The sequence below is a fragment of the Bos indicus genome, chromosome 29 (genome assembly GCF_029378745.1).
Source record: "Bos indicus isolate NIAB-ARS_2022 breed Sahiwal x Tharparkar chromosome 29, NIAB-ARS_B.indTharparkar_mat_pri_1.0, whole genome shotgun sequence".
Taxonomy (NCBI): domain Eukaryota; kingdom Metazoa; phylum Chordata; class Mammalia; order Artiodactyla; family Bovidae; genus Bos; species Bos indicus.
In genome coordinates this window covers 38,665,170-38,680,809 of record NC_091788.1, presented here as the reverse complement: position 1 = coordinate 38,680,809, position 15,640 = coordinate 38,665,170, and the positions used below count along the sequence as shown (strand labels likewise).

At 44.7% G+C, this 15,640-nt stretch overlaps 1 pseudogene; it reads left to right on the top strand.

Moving 5' to 3' along the window:
- Window positions 1-3,330: 3,330 nt before the first annotated feature.
- On the top strand, window positions 3,331-12,352 carry LOC109554173 (pregnancy-associated glycoprotein 1-like; annotated as a pseudogene).
- The last annotated feature ends 3,288 nt before the right edge of the window (window positions 12,353-15,640 follow it).

Below are 15,640 nucleotides of genomic sequence, written 5' to 3'. Positions count from 1 at the left end.
CTATTCCTTCTTCAAATGTGGCTTGTGAATAACTTCCACACCTGACTCTGAAGCCTGGTTTCTGGAACTCAATTAACAATCTGCTGGTACCGAGAGATTTCCAGCCTTGTCCTGTGTTTCTGTCCTTTATCTCCAACCAGATTCATAAAGCAAAGTCCTGAAAAAACAAAAGTGTGATTGTAACCCTGTCAAGGCCTTTGAATCTCCAAGGTCCTAGAGCATCAAAGAGGGAACACATCCGTTTCATCCAGGCTAGTCTCAGACCCCAGCCTCACTCAGCCAGGGGTTCCCTGAGGAAACATAAGACACTTATCTAAGTTACCAGAAGGATGAGAAAGGAATGTTTCTCACTTGAATACAGGTGCATGTTATCCAGTTACCCAAGTTCTCTGTTGTATGAATGAGGAGCAGGAGCTCTGGGGATTCTGAGTTGGGAGTGAGTCAGTCACCACCTGCAGGACTGCCTCCTGGGGTCACTACAGCAGGGTCTCCCCCACTGTGCCTGGAACCCAGAAGAAACAGCCCTGAATATTGCTTTCCTGCTGGTACATGAAGGCAGGTCTGATGATAAAATCAGAACCAGACTTCAGGGGCAAAGGTAAAGGACCTTCCACTCTGGTGCTTGCAGACATCTGAGACCTACCCAGCAGTGGATGCAATTGAACTTTCTCTCATCTTTCCCTTCCTGGAAGTCTCCTAGCCTGGGAACCAGAGTTCCTTGGTCCCAAGTCTTCACTAACTTACCTGCAACCTTAAGGTGAGTCATACACCCCAGGGTACAGTTTCCCATCTCTTAGATGAGGGAGACTGGACTTGCTCCAGAACACTTCTTCCAGACTGAGGCTCAGTGCCAATCAGTGGACAAGTGGCTCAGAGGTGGGTATTGCTGAGGATGCTGAGGCTGCCTCTGGTGGGCAGGGGGCTATAACTGTCTGGTGATGATCATGGTTCCTGGGCTCAGGACTGGGAGTGGTAGACCACTTGGCACACAGCTGCTGTGACACCAGGGAACTTAGAGGCCTTGCCCACTGGAACTTACCATCATTTGGGTTCTGTGGGATGAGATCGAGTAGTTATAAGTCAGAAGTTACCAATGGGGAAGCTTGTAGATTCCTCAGCAGAACCCAAATTAGGCTAATGAATCATCTCTCCTAAGAAACTCTGGGAACAAGATATGCCAGGACTCTTAGACAAATTTTGTAGTATTTTAACTACTGTTTAGAGTAGGTCATATTTTGGATGACCTTACATTTGCTCTCTGGCTTGGGATGATACCCACAGTTAGAGTGGAATCAAAGGGCTCCTGGGGGAGACTGTCCCTCTCCCCGTGACTCATTAGCAGTGAGTACAGCTTTATCCCCTCCACATCTGGAGTAGAAATTAAAGCAGGAGGGAGGCAACCTCTAACTTTAACAGGAAGACTCTGGTAGATCTGGCCATCAGGTAGGCACTATTTGTTTCCCAGTGCTTCTTCCTTCCCTCCTGGATCCTGTACAAGCTGCCCCCCTCCTGGTTATTTGGTTGGGAATTCCTCCTCCCTTCTCTGGCATATATCCATTCAGTCTCACTTGTGGCTTCCTCTCTACCCAGCCCCTATCCCTCAACTGCAGATGGAAATGAAGAATGGAAAACCCATGAGGGGTCTGCCCAGATAATTCTTTCTAAAAATGTCTGCATTCCTTCTCCTTCCAGACCCTGTCCTGAATCATCAGGATATCCAACAAGATGACTCAGTGGCTTAGAAGGGGAGTGGAGATGCAGATAGTGTTGGAGGTAAGGTTGTCAGGTATGGGGGAATGGTTTTCAGATGACAAGAGAAGAGTAGGAGTAAGGAGCATGTGGTCCTCCAACCACTCACTCATTGGGGACCTGCCTGAATCTTCTATCTTAGGCTCCTCAGGGTATCACTAAGACAGAAGCTTCATTCTATAAGCTTCTTACTACAAAAGGATTTCAAACATAACATATGTAAGAAAGAGTATCATGAACCCTATATTTCATCATTCAGCCCAATAACTTAAAAACTAACCTCTTAGTCCCACACGTTGTCATAGACTGGAGACTATGCAACATCAATGTGGTAGCCAATTGAGTTCCTGGTGAAGACGTTCTTGATGTGCATCAGGTCTTTCTCTTCTTGCTATGTTCTCATTTGTGGTGGGGGAAGGGAAGGAGGAAGAGGGAGAATAAGAGAGAAAAAGATGGAGAGGATAATCCCATCATGAGGGACCTCCATCAAAACCTTATGTCAGCTTGCATAACTCCCAAAGGCCCTACTTCCTAATACCATCACTTTGGGAGTCAAGGGTGAACAAAATTCAATCCATAGCACCTATGCAGATCTGTTTTAAATCAAGACAGACCATCATTTCATTCTCTCTTTTACTCCATATTCATTTTTCCTAAAGTGTTTTAGGGACGAGATGAACATTTCACAAAATATACAAAATGAGTATTTGGGGTAAAATGATAGGATCTGGAAAAAATGCTCTTTTGTTCCCAATAAAATTAACATCTAATATCCAGTCCATGTACAAATTTCCCTGATTCTCAAAAAGCGGTTTTCACAGTTTATTGAAAGAATGTAGTTTATTGAAAGAACTAGACTGCTAGCTCTCTTAAGATAAAGACTACTTTTATCTTCACAACTTTGACTTTGAAGCCTTTAACCCAGAACCTAGCACACAGTTCTTCCTTGTATGTTTGTTGGATGCTATAAAATATCTTGTGGATGCATATGACATTTCTTCCAATACTGAAACCATGAAATTAAAGTACTGCTCTGCCCTAAATCTTTGATGCAGACTGACATCATAGGTGCCCCTGATGTCTGCCATTAGACCCACTCCCTAAGGCCAGTTGTATGTCCCTGAAGTCTTCACTTTATCATCATCCTAGCAAACTCCTCTCCAATGAAGACAGCAATGCATATCTCATGAAGTGGCTAGGAAGATGACATGAAACCACGAATGTCGAGCATGGCCCTTAGTATCCATTTTTAGGATGTTCTTAATGGTTTTTTTTTCTCCAAGTAGGCAAGGTTCTCCGTCTTCTTAGATGCCCATGCAGATCAGTTTGGTTTCCCAGCCAACCATTAAGGAAGCAATTACAGTTCAATTCTCTGTATTCTGTGAAGTTTCAAAGTCCACTAGCCAAGGACACTGATGAAGGTAAAGATTTTATTGAGATCTTTGTGTTTTTTTTCAGACCTATTATTGGCCTAAAGGGCTAAACTAGGGCATGTCAGAGCATATAGAACGAGGGGCTCCGGGTCACCACTACATACTAAGAACCTGAGCTTCCCTGAGTCCTTGGACCCAGGAAAGAAGCATGACGTGGCTTGTGCTCCTCAGGCTGGTGGCCTTCTCAGATTGCATAGTCATGTAAGTATGAAGACTGTAAGCCACATCATCTACCTTTCTGTGGTTTTTCTTTTCATCTGATTATTGGTCTACTCATCAGGTTTAGAAGGGAATGGAATATTTCCCTGGCAATCTTAAAGTTCGACCCTTACTTATTGATAAGTACCTTGCTATAGGAACTGTAGGACCCAAGGTTCTTGGTGTAGATTTGCATAGTTGCACAACTCTTGGGGTCCAGTCATGTCATGACCTATTGAAATTGGAACTCCTTGCAATCGTTCAGTGCACAGTCAATGCAGATGTAGGTGTGGTCCTGTGGAATAGCACTTTTCTACATTTTATTTAGCGTGTCCTCTGTGTTCCCTCTCTACTTCAGTGTGTATATGTCTATGTCTGCATCTCTGTATCACTATCATTTCTCTCTCCATCCCTTTGGAAGTCTCTGTGAGTACATTTCTCTCTGTGGTGTTTTCTTTTAACTTTTCTTTTAATTTTCTACATTTTCTGAACTTGTTCCCTATCTCCTGGGTTCTTCTTTCAACTCTCTCTTCTCTTTCAACTAGGAGAAAGATTGGGAGAGCTATTTATACACTGTTTTATATCTGACAAGCAGTGTGACCACAGCCAATTTACAAACCTCTTGCATTTCAAATTCCTCCCTTGTAAAAGAGGATAGGAATCCCCCTTCTACCTCTTTCCTTGAATTTCCATGAGGAGGATACAGTGGGACTGCAACAGCAGTGCTAATGGCCGTCAATGTTGAGACTTCCTATTTATCAGATACCTTATATCTATCACTTCACTTATCCCCAAGATATCCTATTTGGAGGGTTTGAATCATTACATTCCACCATTTTACCAGAGGGGAGACTGAGACCCCATAGGGTCATATGGCTTACCCAACATTACAGAACAGAATCTTTATTCAAACCTACGTCTTTGCCATGGAATATGCATAAAATTCTTATAATAAGATGACTCATAAAAATGATTAGAAAATACACAGTGCCATTACAATGACAGTTATACCTTAACACTGACATCTAATTGTAGCATCTTCTTTGTTTTCTTAGTCAAATGTTCAGTGAAAGAATACCTCTAAGGAAAGTGAAGACCATGAGAAATACCTTCAGTGGAAAAAAACATGCTAAACAATTTCCTCAAGGAACATGTTTACAGACTGTCTCAGATTTCTTCTCATGGCTCAAATATAACTATTCACTTCCTGAGGAACATCATGGATGGGAGAGTTTTGGGAATATGGTGCTCCACAGCATCTCCTGGTGCTCTAGCCTAGAACTGGGGCTCATCTGGAGGTGCCATGTGGGATGTTGGGGATGGGGCTCCTGCAGAAGGCAGAAACACTGGGCCAAAGGGGCCCCACACAGAGAAGGCACTCTCATCCTCAACTGTTAGTCTTGGTGACTGGGCCCAAAAATTACCAGGTGGCAAGTAAACATCCATTTCTGTGTTAAAGATGTGTCATTAGTTTGAGGGAGATTGTTCCTTCTGAGCAGAAGGCAATGATGACCCACTACAGTACTCTTGCCTGGAATAACCCAAGGACAGAGAAGCCTGGTAGGCTGCAGTCCATGGGGTCGCTAAGAGTCAGACATTGAGCAACTTCACTTTCACTTTTCACTTTCCTGAATTGGAGAAGGAAATTGCAACCCACTCCAGTGTTCTTGCCTGGAGAATTCCAGGGATGGTGGAGCCTGGTGGGCTGCTGTCTATGGGGTTGCAAAGAATTGGACACGACTGAAGCAACTTGGCAGCAGCAGCTACAGCAGCAGCTCCTTCTGCACTAAGGAGGTCAACTAGTTACAGATGAAGTGTGAACCATCTCTGATCAGAAGGTAGAACCAACTGCAAAGCAATTGTGAATAACCAGGAAGAGGAATTCAGTTTCCACAGATGCAAGAACCACAGCAGTAAAAAGTTACTGAACCCAGATTCCATGTAAGGCCATAAGAATCTAGCACAGTGCTTACTGTTTTTAGATTCGAAAAAGGGCTTATGTTGTCTTCAAGAATGCCCATATCAGCCTGAGAGATAAGCAAAGAGTAAATAGATGTCAAATGAAAGGGTCACTTGTGTGGTGTTGATCGATTGTGGTCTGAGTTTAGAGTTAGTGCCTGGGGTTGATCAAGAAGGACCTCCTGGAGAATGGGGTGCTAAGGCTGGGTTTGAAGAGACTACAGAATTTCTCAAATGAAGGCACCAGGACTTCCCTGGGTGTCCAACGTTCCTGGAGGTCCAGTGGTTATGCCTCTGTGCTTTCAATGCAGGAGGTACCACTTCAATGTCTGGTCATAGAATCAATATCCTGCATACAATGTAGCACAGGAAAAAAAATATCAAATGTAAAGACCTCTGTGATCAAAGTCTGTGAGCTTCACAGTGGTTGGAAAGTGATCTCAAGAGATATATGACACCCAGAAGGAGACATCAGTGTGGGAACAGAGGGTAGCCAGTTCTGCAGTAACCCACTCCCTCCTTCTCCATGTAGATGCTCTACATGTGTAAAATCACCATTGGAATTCCCCTCAGAAATTCCAGGTTATCTTTGACACATGATCATCTGACTTGTGGGTTCCCTCCTTCTTTTGCCCCAGTCCAGCCTGTCATGAGTACAGACACCCTGTACCCAGATCATCCTTCACTTGCCCTGCCACCCTGTTTCCACCCTTGGCACCTGATTAGACTCATCTCTAGTGTCTGCAGATACACAAGTTAGGTTCAGACATTACAAGTATTCCACCTTCCAGCCTACCTAAAAGACCTTCAGGATCGCCTACGGATCTGGGAACATGAAGGGATTTCTTGCTTATGACACCATTCGGGTAACGTGTAAAGAGAAGCTGAGTCAGGACTGGCTATGGAGTGACCCCTGCTTGCAAAACAGATGCAGGACCATCTGGCAGGACCCTTCCTGGCCTAACTCCCATAAACATTGGCCATCTTACCCACAGGATCCTGTCCCTTGGGAGGCAGTGCCCATGGTGACACACAAGCAAATGGATTAGCAAACCCAGAAAGTGGCTTGAGGTTTGGACTTGCAGCTCCTCTGCCCATGAGCAGTTCAAGGTTCATTTTGGTGGGAGCAAGATGAAGGGAAAAAAGCACCCACTTTTATATTCACAGACTGTTCCTGGCACTTTCAGGTAATAATTGGTTTAATCCTGCAACAACCCCACACAGCAGGTGGTCTGATTAGCTCATGAGACATATGAGGAAACTGAGGTGCAGACATCAAGGGCCTTGCTGAGGTCACACATGTGGTAAACGGTGGATCTGGATTGGCTTTTCAGGACTGCAGTTGCTGTAGGGTGTTTAGGGACAGGATAAACCTGATCTAGGGACCCTGGGGGCAGTCAAGGGATTCAGGTATCCATAGTGGGAAACTGGAGACCAAGGAAATCAAGGGGCCTGATAAATGAGTTCTCACTCTAGGGTGCCTTTGAGAGTCTAATAAAACATATGGCCTGCCTCCCCAAAGTACTTGAGTAGTTCCCCCCTCTCTCTTTCTCATACACACTCACACAAATATACACATATCCCCAAAAGTGAATTTCCCAGGCAGTAGTTTCATAGATCCCTGCAAGTAAGATTGTGTTTTTGGCTTCTGTCTTCCTAGACAGATACAGAATCCACAGTATCTTACAAAGAATTCAGTCCATTCCTGTCATTATGTCATAGTGATGCCAGAGAAGGCTACTTGATCTCGACTCATTTTGTCCACGAGGGGGCACCAGTGGGTCCTGGCCTGACTCTTGGTTGCCCCACCGGGACAGAAGCCACAAGGCCAACTTGACGCACTCTGGTGGTGTTTTTCAAAGGGGCAGATGTTTTAAAATTCACAGCCTCTCACAAATGGAACCCAAACTCCCCTCCCAGCTTGGTCTAACCGTCTGAGGTCCACCAAAGTCACAGCCCAGCCTCAATTCTCTGAGGATTTAATGGCAATGCACCCCAGCCCAGTCCTAGCCCCACTTCACATATCTGTAAGTGGGAACATTCTTCTCTCCCACAGATCAGGGACCTTGTAAGTACTGACCAGCTGTTTGGTCTAAGCATTGTGGAATACGGGTGTGAGGGTGCACCTTTTGATGGTATCTAGGGCTTGAACTATCCCAACATATCTGTCTTTGGAGCTATCCCCATCTTTTCCAACGTGAAGAATCAAGGTGCCATTTCTGAGCCTGTTTTGCCTTCTACTTGAGCAAGTAAGACTCAGATGGACCATCCCTTTCTCCAAATTAGCTGTAAGATGCTTTCAGTTGCACAAAAATTATAGAACATTTGACAAAGAAGAAACCTGAGAGATAATCTAACCCAGGATAAATATAGCCCCAGGGCTGTACTTGGCTTCACCACTGGCTTTTATAAATAACATTTTATTGGAACACAACCCTGCTCCTGGACTAAAAACCAGTAACTTGGTCTAGGGGGGTGAGTGAGGAGGAAGACTAATGGAAGGCAACAGGAAACAAGTTGGAGGAAAAAGCAATATGATTTGCTTATGAATTTGATCAGGAAGGAAGGACAAGGATGGTGGATATCTTTCCTTCCTCATTAGCTTTCCACTGGGCACCCAGGACCAGCTACCCATTTTGCAGGAGCCAGTGAAAAATAAAAGTGTGGGACCCAAACAAACATGTGGGATCCCTTAAGATTTAAGAAATATTAGGAATTTCAAGACAGGGAGAGCAGAGCTGGGGTCCCTTCTGAGTGTGAGGCCCTTGGGACAGTAGAGGTCACAGGCCAGTGGAGCCAACTCTGGGTGACTTGAACCCACATCCTTAGAACTCCCAGGCTTTGATTTTCCTGAAAAATGACAAGCTGGACAAGGAGAAAGCCATTAAGCTTCAGCACCGTGTCCTCTGAGTGTGTCTGAGCACTCAGGTTGCAGGAGGTAGAACATCTTCAGAAGATATAGTGGGTGGAGCCCAGCCAGGTGTCTGTTTCTAACCTCCTCTGTGCCACTCATTAGCCAGTAACTGACCTCAGTCTGGATGTCAATCACTCCTAGACTCGATTTCTCCATCTGTACATGGGGACCTTATTAGGGCCTTGATGGGTGGACCAGCACAGCTCTCAGACAGTGCTGTTGTTACTCTCCTCCAAGGATTCCCTTCCCCTGTCTTCTCTCTACACAGGCAGGGCGAAAGGCAGTGTGGTGATGTTTGTTGGGGTGGATAAATCCTACTAATAATGAGCAGTCAACTGGGTACCATTGATCCACACGAGCAATTGAAGTATACACATGGACAGGTAAGCCTCTGCCTCTGAGGGTCACCCCAAGTGATGCTCCTGCTACTGTACATGGACACAGGCAGACACACACAAATACACTCTCAGACACAAAGTCACACATAAATATACACCACCCACAATGACACAGACACACAGACACATGGAAATACACAAGCAGACAGATATAAACATACACAGAGACACATATAAACATGCATAGCTAGTCAGACACACACAAGCACTCACAGAGACACATACAAACACACACACAAACACATATACCAACAAACACATAAGCAGATAGATATGCAAACAACCAGTGGGTTCATAACCCCCAGTCCTTCTGACCAGGGCTCTGACCAGGGTCCTAAAAGGGTCTGGAGAGGTCTGTGCATCTGGGAGAGGATTGCTCCCACTGCCCTGTTAGGCATGGAGCATGGTTAGAGGACTCTACAGTGTAGTGAAAAGAGGATCAGGGAGAATTTCTCCAGCCTGAACAGAGGTATAAGATGACCAACTCTCCAGGGCTACCTGGGACCAAGGAAGTTCTCAGTACAGATAAATGTCACTTTAAAAACAGGGAAAGTCCTGAGCAAATGGGGAGAACTGGTCTCCTAAGGGAGCAACTACTGAGCAATGTAGAGAGACTTGCTGAAGTCTTAAGATGTGAAAGCAACTAATAAAAAAGGCACCCCATGTTCATGGGCACACAGTGGGGCAGGGGCTATAACAGAGAATCAGGAAGGTGGGATCCAGGAGTGACCTGAGGACAAGAGGAATAATTGATAGGATTCTGTATGATACCCTCAGACAAAAGCTGACCCATCCTTTGGAGTTTCTGTGGGCTAGTCATGTATTTCCTGGCTAGGGTCTCAGGGTCTGAGCTGGTTGTAGGAGCAGTGCTGGCAGACATCCTGGGCTCCCAGAGGATCCCCTCTCTCCCACCTCTGCTGCCCTCTCAAATCTCCATCTTCACTCTGCGATTGATCCGTTATTTGTTCCCCACAAGATACAGCTCTCTGGATGTTTCTCACTCATTATTTTCACAGTTTTCATTCACTCACTAAACAGACAAGCCTTGGGCATCCACTGTGTGTCATGCACTTTAGGGAGGAAATGAGAATTAAACTTGCCCTCACATCTAAGAAGGCAGATGCACAGGAAATGAGACACACACATAGTGAATTGTGACTTTGGTACATGCTAGACATAAGGAAGTGTCTACAGAGACTGTCAAGAAAGGAGACTGATAAACACTGGGAGAAAGACTTCCCTGAAACCATGACAATTTAGCTGGAATCTGGAAGATGAGAAGAAATTTGCTAGTCAAAGGGGAGGGGGCTCCTCTAGGAAGGAAGACCAGCTTGTGTCAAGGTCCAAAAGAGCCTGGTGTATTCAAGAACTGCATTCAAGAATGTCAAGGAAGATGCCGTGTTGGGAGCAAAGGAAAAGAGGGCAAGAGACAAAGGGCTGTTTAGAAGACAATCAGGAAGGGGGCAGCTCTGGGGAGACTCAGAGTAACCTTGATGCCTGCTTCGTCACACTGTCTCTCAGCATCTCCATGAAAAGAAAGGTTATTTCTTGTTCGGCAGCTGCAAGGCCCTTTTTGATACTGGAACATCACTGATCCTTGGCCCAAGAAGACTGGTCAGTAACATCCAGAAGCTCATCGGTTCCATGCCACGGGGTTCTGAGGTGAAGTGTCATGCCCCAGGGTCACTCCCAGTCTCCACACACAAGAAGGATCTCCAGGGCCACCCTCTCTCTCTAATAGCACTATGTTTCTTGTTTTGGTCAATACCGTGTCCTCTATTATCTTCACCATCGATGGTATCAACTACCCAGTCCCAGCTCAAGCCTACATCCTCAAGGTGAGGGGAGAACCCTGAAAGGTGGTTTTCAAATAGGAACTTGCAGGAACCCTTTGGCTGCAGCTGGGAGGAGGGCGCCTTCTGCAGGCCAATTCACACTATTGCACATGATGCAGAGACCTGGGGCTGGCTAGAGCCTCCCACAAGAACCACTTGAGAGTAAAGGGCCACCTGGGACACTGATCAACTTAAAATAAATGTGGAGACACCACGCCATGCTGGCATGGTGGGAGTCACAAGGAGAGTGGAAACTCAGGTCCTCAGTGTTCAAAGAGCTTCAGTTCAATCTGAACCCTCAGATGAATGAACATGGAAAGTCAGCTCTAGCAGTCCTTGAAATAAGTCATGTGACAAGGAGAATAGCTGGGGACAGTCCCAGTGTGCTGTTCCACCATAGGGATTAACAGTCTCCCTTCCCTTCTCACAGTTTTCCTGGTTTGGATGATAAATTATATGCTCACCCGAGTTCTTGAATGCATCTTCCCCTAACTCTCGCTGGGTACCCGCTTTGTGAGTCAGGCTCCCTGACCCCTCTGCGGGGAGGCTGGATTCTAATGTGAATAAAGGGTGCACAGTGACTGCTCAGCCCAGGCACAGGGTGGAGGCTTCATGTCAGCTCGCTAGGGGAGTTTAGAGCTGGCTGATGGGCTCAAAGAAGACTTTGAAAAAGGAAGGGAATTTCAGGAATTCTAAAATTTTAAACTCATGGAGCCATATGGAGGGTGGCTTGTTTCTAGGGAAAACTGCACTGGATTCCATGCAAATGGCATCCCAAGGTGCTCTGCATTGGGGCACTGGGGACTTACTCGGGGTGATGAGAGCTACAGACTGACTGGTGTTGATGGGGAACCAGAATATGTTACCCAACCAAGCCTGGAGTAGCCAAAGACAGCAAGTGTGGGCCAAAGGAGGCTTCCCAGAGTTCCTAAGTTAAGTCTTCAAGAACGTGTTGTGGGCACTGTTCTATTTAAAATGGATAACCAGCAACGAATTACTGTGTAGCATGGGGAACTCCACTTAATTATATGACCACCTGGATGGGAGGGGTATTTTGGGGACCAGGATACCTGAATACATATGGTTGAGTCCCTTTACTGTACACCTGAAACTCAGAATATTGTTGATCAGCTATACTCCCATACAAAATAAAGTTTTGTTTTTTTGTTTTTTTTTTAAGAAAGTACAGATTGTGAGGACACAGGAGGACAACTAGCATTCTCTTCAGATAAAACAAAGAGCAGGAGAGAGAAGGAAAGAAATAGGGATATAGGAGAACTATACATTCTTTTTTATTTCTAAAAATTTTATTGAAGTATAGCTGATCTTCAGTGCTGCATTTAGTTCTACTGCACAGCAATGTGACTCAGTTATACAAAAACAGAAATATATATTATTTTTCTCAATCTTTTTCATGTGGTTTATGACTGGATATTTAATATATTTCCTTATGCTCTTCAGTAGGACTTTGTTGTTTATCATTCCTCTGTGTCCCCAACTCTCAATCCTCCCATCCCCCACACCCTTCCTCATGGCTACCTCATGTCTTGGTCCTTTTTGGTTGTGGATGAACTCTCATATATCCTGCTAATGAGAAAATCCCTTGATACTTACCAAAAGAGGGAAATAAAACCAAGAATTGTGCTGGGTCTGGATATCTGTGGGAGTCGAATGTAAGGGCTCAGGCTGACTGGTGCGTGTCTCTGACTCCCCCAGGATTCTAGAGGCCACTGCTATACCACCTTTAAAGAGAACGCAGTGAGGACATCTAAAGAGACCTGGATCCTAGGTGACATCTTTCTGAGGCTGTATTTCTCAGTCTTTGATTGAGGAAATGACAGGATTGGCCTGGCACCAGCAGTATAATTTCTTGGAGTGGTTCAGGAATCAGTGAGGCCGCTCCGAGCAAACACTAAATCACACTTAGGGTACTCCTGCCCAGGATGCTGGTGAACTGTATTTGGTGGTCTGCACACCCTACTCTCAATAAAGAATAAAGGGTTTCACTCATAATGGTGCTGAAACAAACAGGTGCCTCTGTTTGTGTCTTGGAGGTGTACAATGATCAGGAAGGATCTAGAACAAAGTCTGAATCACAGTTGAGAGGAGCCCACCTCCACCTGGCTTCAAGGAAAGGGGAGACTCATTGAAATGATTCTGGAAATCCAGGACACAATACTCAGAGCTAATACAAAGATCTCAGTGACTGGACCCAAGAAATCAGAAGTAATCAGTTCTCTATTTCATACCCTCATTCTTTCATTCCTTCTTCTTTGATGATCTTACCCTGAAAACTTTCTTCCTAAAGCTTCTACACCTAGTGAGGGAGTCCAAGCTACCTGCCCTAGGGTTTTAAATCCCAAAAGCATCTCCAAAAATGAAAGAAAAGATTGAAGACATCAGAGTTCAAGGGTGTTCTCTGAATGACCCACCTCAGATCACATGTACAGTCCTAGATCACCCATCCTGGCAGGGCCATGGGGCTTGGCTTTACATGGTCTGTGGCCCTGACCCAGCAGCACACATGATTGTCCAGAACTAGATGACTGAAGCTGGGGAGAGGCAGCCTCAAAGAAAGCAACTAGGAGATAGTCTAGGCCATGGAAGAGTTTATGATGACCCACCAACTCCACCACCTCTTCATTCAGAGGAATCATAAGGGGTAATGAAATAGACTCTCTTCATCCCATTACAGATGAACTTATCCCTGGGCTTCTCCTCCAAGGGAGTTTGGGTGAGGTACTTCATGGAGAGCTGGTTCCCGTTTGTACCACACCCAGTCACCAGGTCTCTGCCACATATGCCTGCTCTGTCCTTTGCAGTCCTACTTGGTAAGTGATGGCCCCAGTCGATCCCTGAGCTATCTCCCTCCTCCAGGGCACACAATGCCCCTTCCTTGGCCTCCAATGCTGCTGGGGAGAATGCAACGCATGTATCAGGATACCCAGGGTACACAGAGCCTTCAGCCTTTCTGAGATTCTCCTTGGATGGGCCTACAAACTGCTTTCTTGGAGCTGCCATGGTTAGGCACTTTTGCAGTGGAGTTCTTTCCACCTGGAAGCCCTCAGTAGATGCCTCAGCTGAGACAGCAGGGATCAGAGGTTGATTTCCTTTCAGATTGACTGTTTGATCTCCTTGTTGTATAAGGGATTCTCAAGAATCTTCTCAAGCACCATAGTTCAAAAGCTCAATTGTTTGGCATTCACCATTTCTTATGGTCCAGATTACACATCTGTACATGATCACTGGAAAAACTATAGCTTTGATACTATAGACCTCTGTAGCAAAGTGAGTCTCTGCTTTTTAATACACTGTGCAGGCTTTTCATAGCCCTTCTTCCTTCCAAGGAGCAAATGTCTTTTAATTTTGTGGCTGCAGTCAAGGTCCATAGTGATTTTGGTGCCCAAGAAAATAAAATCTGCCACTGTTTCCACTTTTCCCTCATCTATGTGCCATGAAGTGGTGGGACTGGATGCCATGAATGTTGAGCACCTTTTAGTGAATAGTTTTTTGAACGTTGAGTTTAAGCTAGTTTTTTCATCTTGTCTCATCATCAAGAGACTCTTTAGTTCTTCTTTGCTTTCTGCTATTAGGGTAGTGTAATTTTCATATCTGTGAATGTTGGTACTTCTCCCAGCAACCTTGATTCCAGCTTGTGATTTATCCAGACCAGCATATCGAATGATTTATCATACATGTAAGTTAAATAACCAGAGTGGTAATGGATACCTTGTCATGCTCCTTTCCCAATTTTAAATCTTTCAGTTGTTCCGTGTCTGATTCTAACTGCTGCTTTTTGACCTACATACAGAGTTGTTAGGAGAAAGGTAAGGTGATCTGGTACTCCTATTTACTTAAGAATTTTCCACAGTTTGTTGTGGTCCACACAGTGAAAGGATTTAGCATAGTCAGTGAAGCAGATGGAAATGTTTTTCTGGGATTACCTTGCTTTCTCCATGATCCAATGGATATTGGCAATTTGATCTCTGGTTCCTCAAACCAGTTTGTATATCTAGAAGTTCTCAGTTCATGTACTGTTGAAACTCACCTTGAAGGATATTGAGCATGACCTTGCTAGCAAGTGAGATGAGCACAATGGCAGGATAGGTTGAACATTCTTTGGAATTGCCTTTCTTTTATATTGGAATGAAAACTGACCTTTTCCAGCACTGTGGCCACTGATGAGTTTTCCAAATTTACTGACATATTGAATGCAGCACTTCTACAGCCTCATTATTTAGGAATTTTAAACAGCTCAGCTGGAATTCCCTAGCTTTTCTTGTAGTGATGCTTCCCAAAACCCACTTGACTTCATACTCCAGTATCTGGCTTTATGTGAGTGACCCCAGCATCATCCCTATCCCGGTCATTATGAACATTTTTGTATAGTTCTTCTGTGCGTTCTTGCCACCTCTTCTTAATCTCATCTGCTTCTGTTAGGTCTTTGATTTTCTGTGCTTTATTGTGCCCATCTTTGCATGAAGTGTTCCTCTGGTATCTCCACTTTTCTTGAAGAGATATGTACTCTTTACAATTCTTTTTGTTTTCCTCTAAATCTTGCACTACTCACTTATGAAGCGTTTCTTATCTCTCCTTGCTATTCTCTGGAAGTCTGCATTCCATTGAGTGTATCGTTCCCTTTCTCCTTTGCCTTTCACTTCTCTTATTTTCTCAGGTATTTTTAAGGCTGCCTCAGGCCACCACTTTGCCTTCTCATATTTGTTTTCTTGAGGATGGTTTTGATGACCACCTCCTGTACAATGTTACAAACTTCCATCCATAGTTCTTCAGGATACCAGACCTTAGGTATTGAATCTATTTTTCATCTCCACTATATAATCATAAGTGATTTGATTTGGGTGATAGTTGAATGTTCTGGTGGTTTTCCTTACTTTCTTCACTTTAAACATGAATATTGTTTGCTTCTGCCTAAGCATTGCTTCCGTATCACCACCCACCACTCCCAGTGGGTGTGGAGCAAAAACACACAATTTGAGGACTATTACCCTGGGTTTGTGCTTGGCTTTTCACATGCTTAGCTGTGTGAGCTTGATCAAGTCTCTTAACCTCAGTTGTCTCATCTGGAAAATGGGCACCATGATGATAATTCCACCTTCTAGATTGCATGTGTGCCTGCAAAGAGCAAGTGGCCCT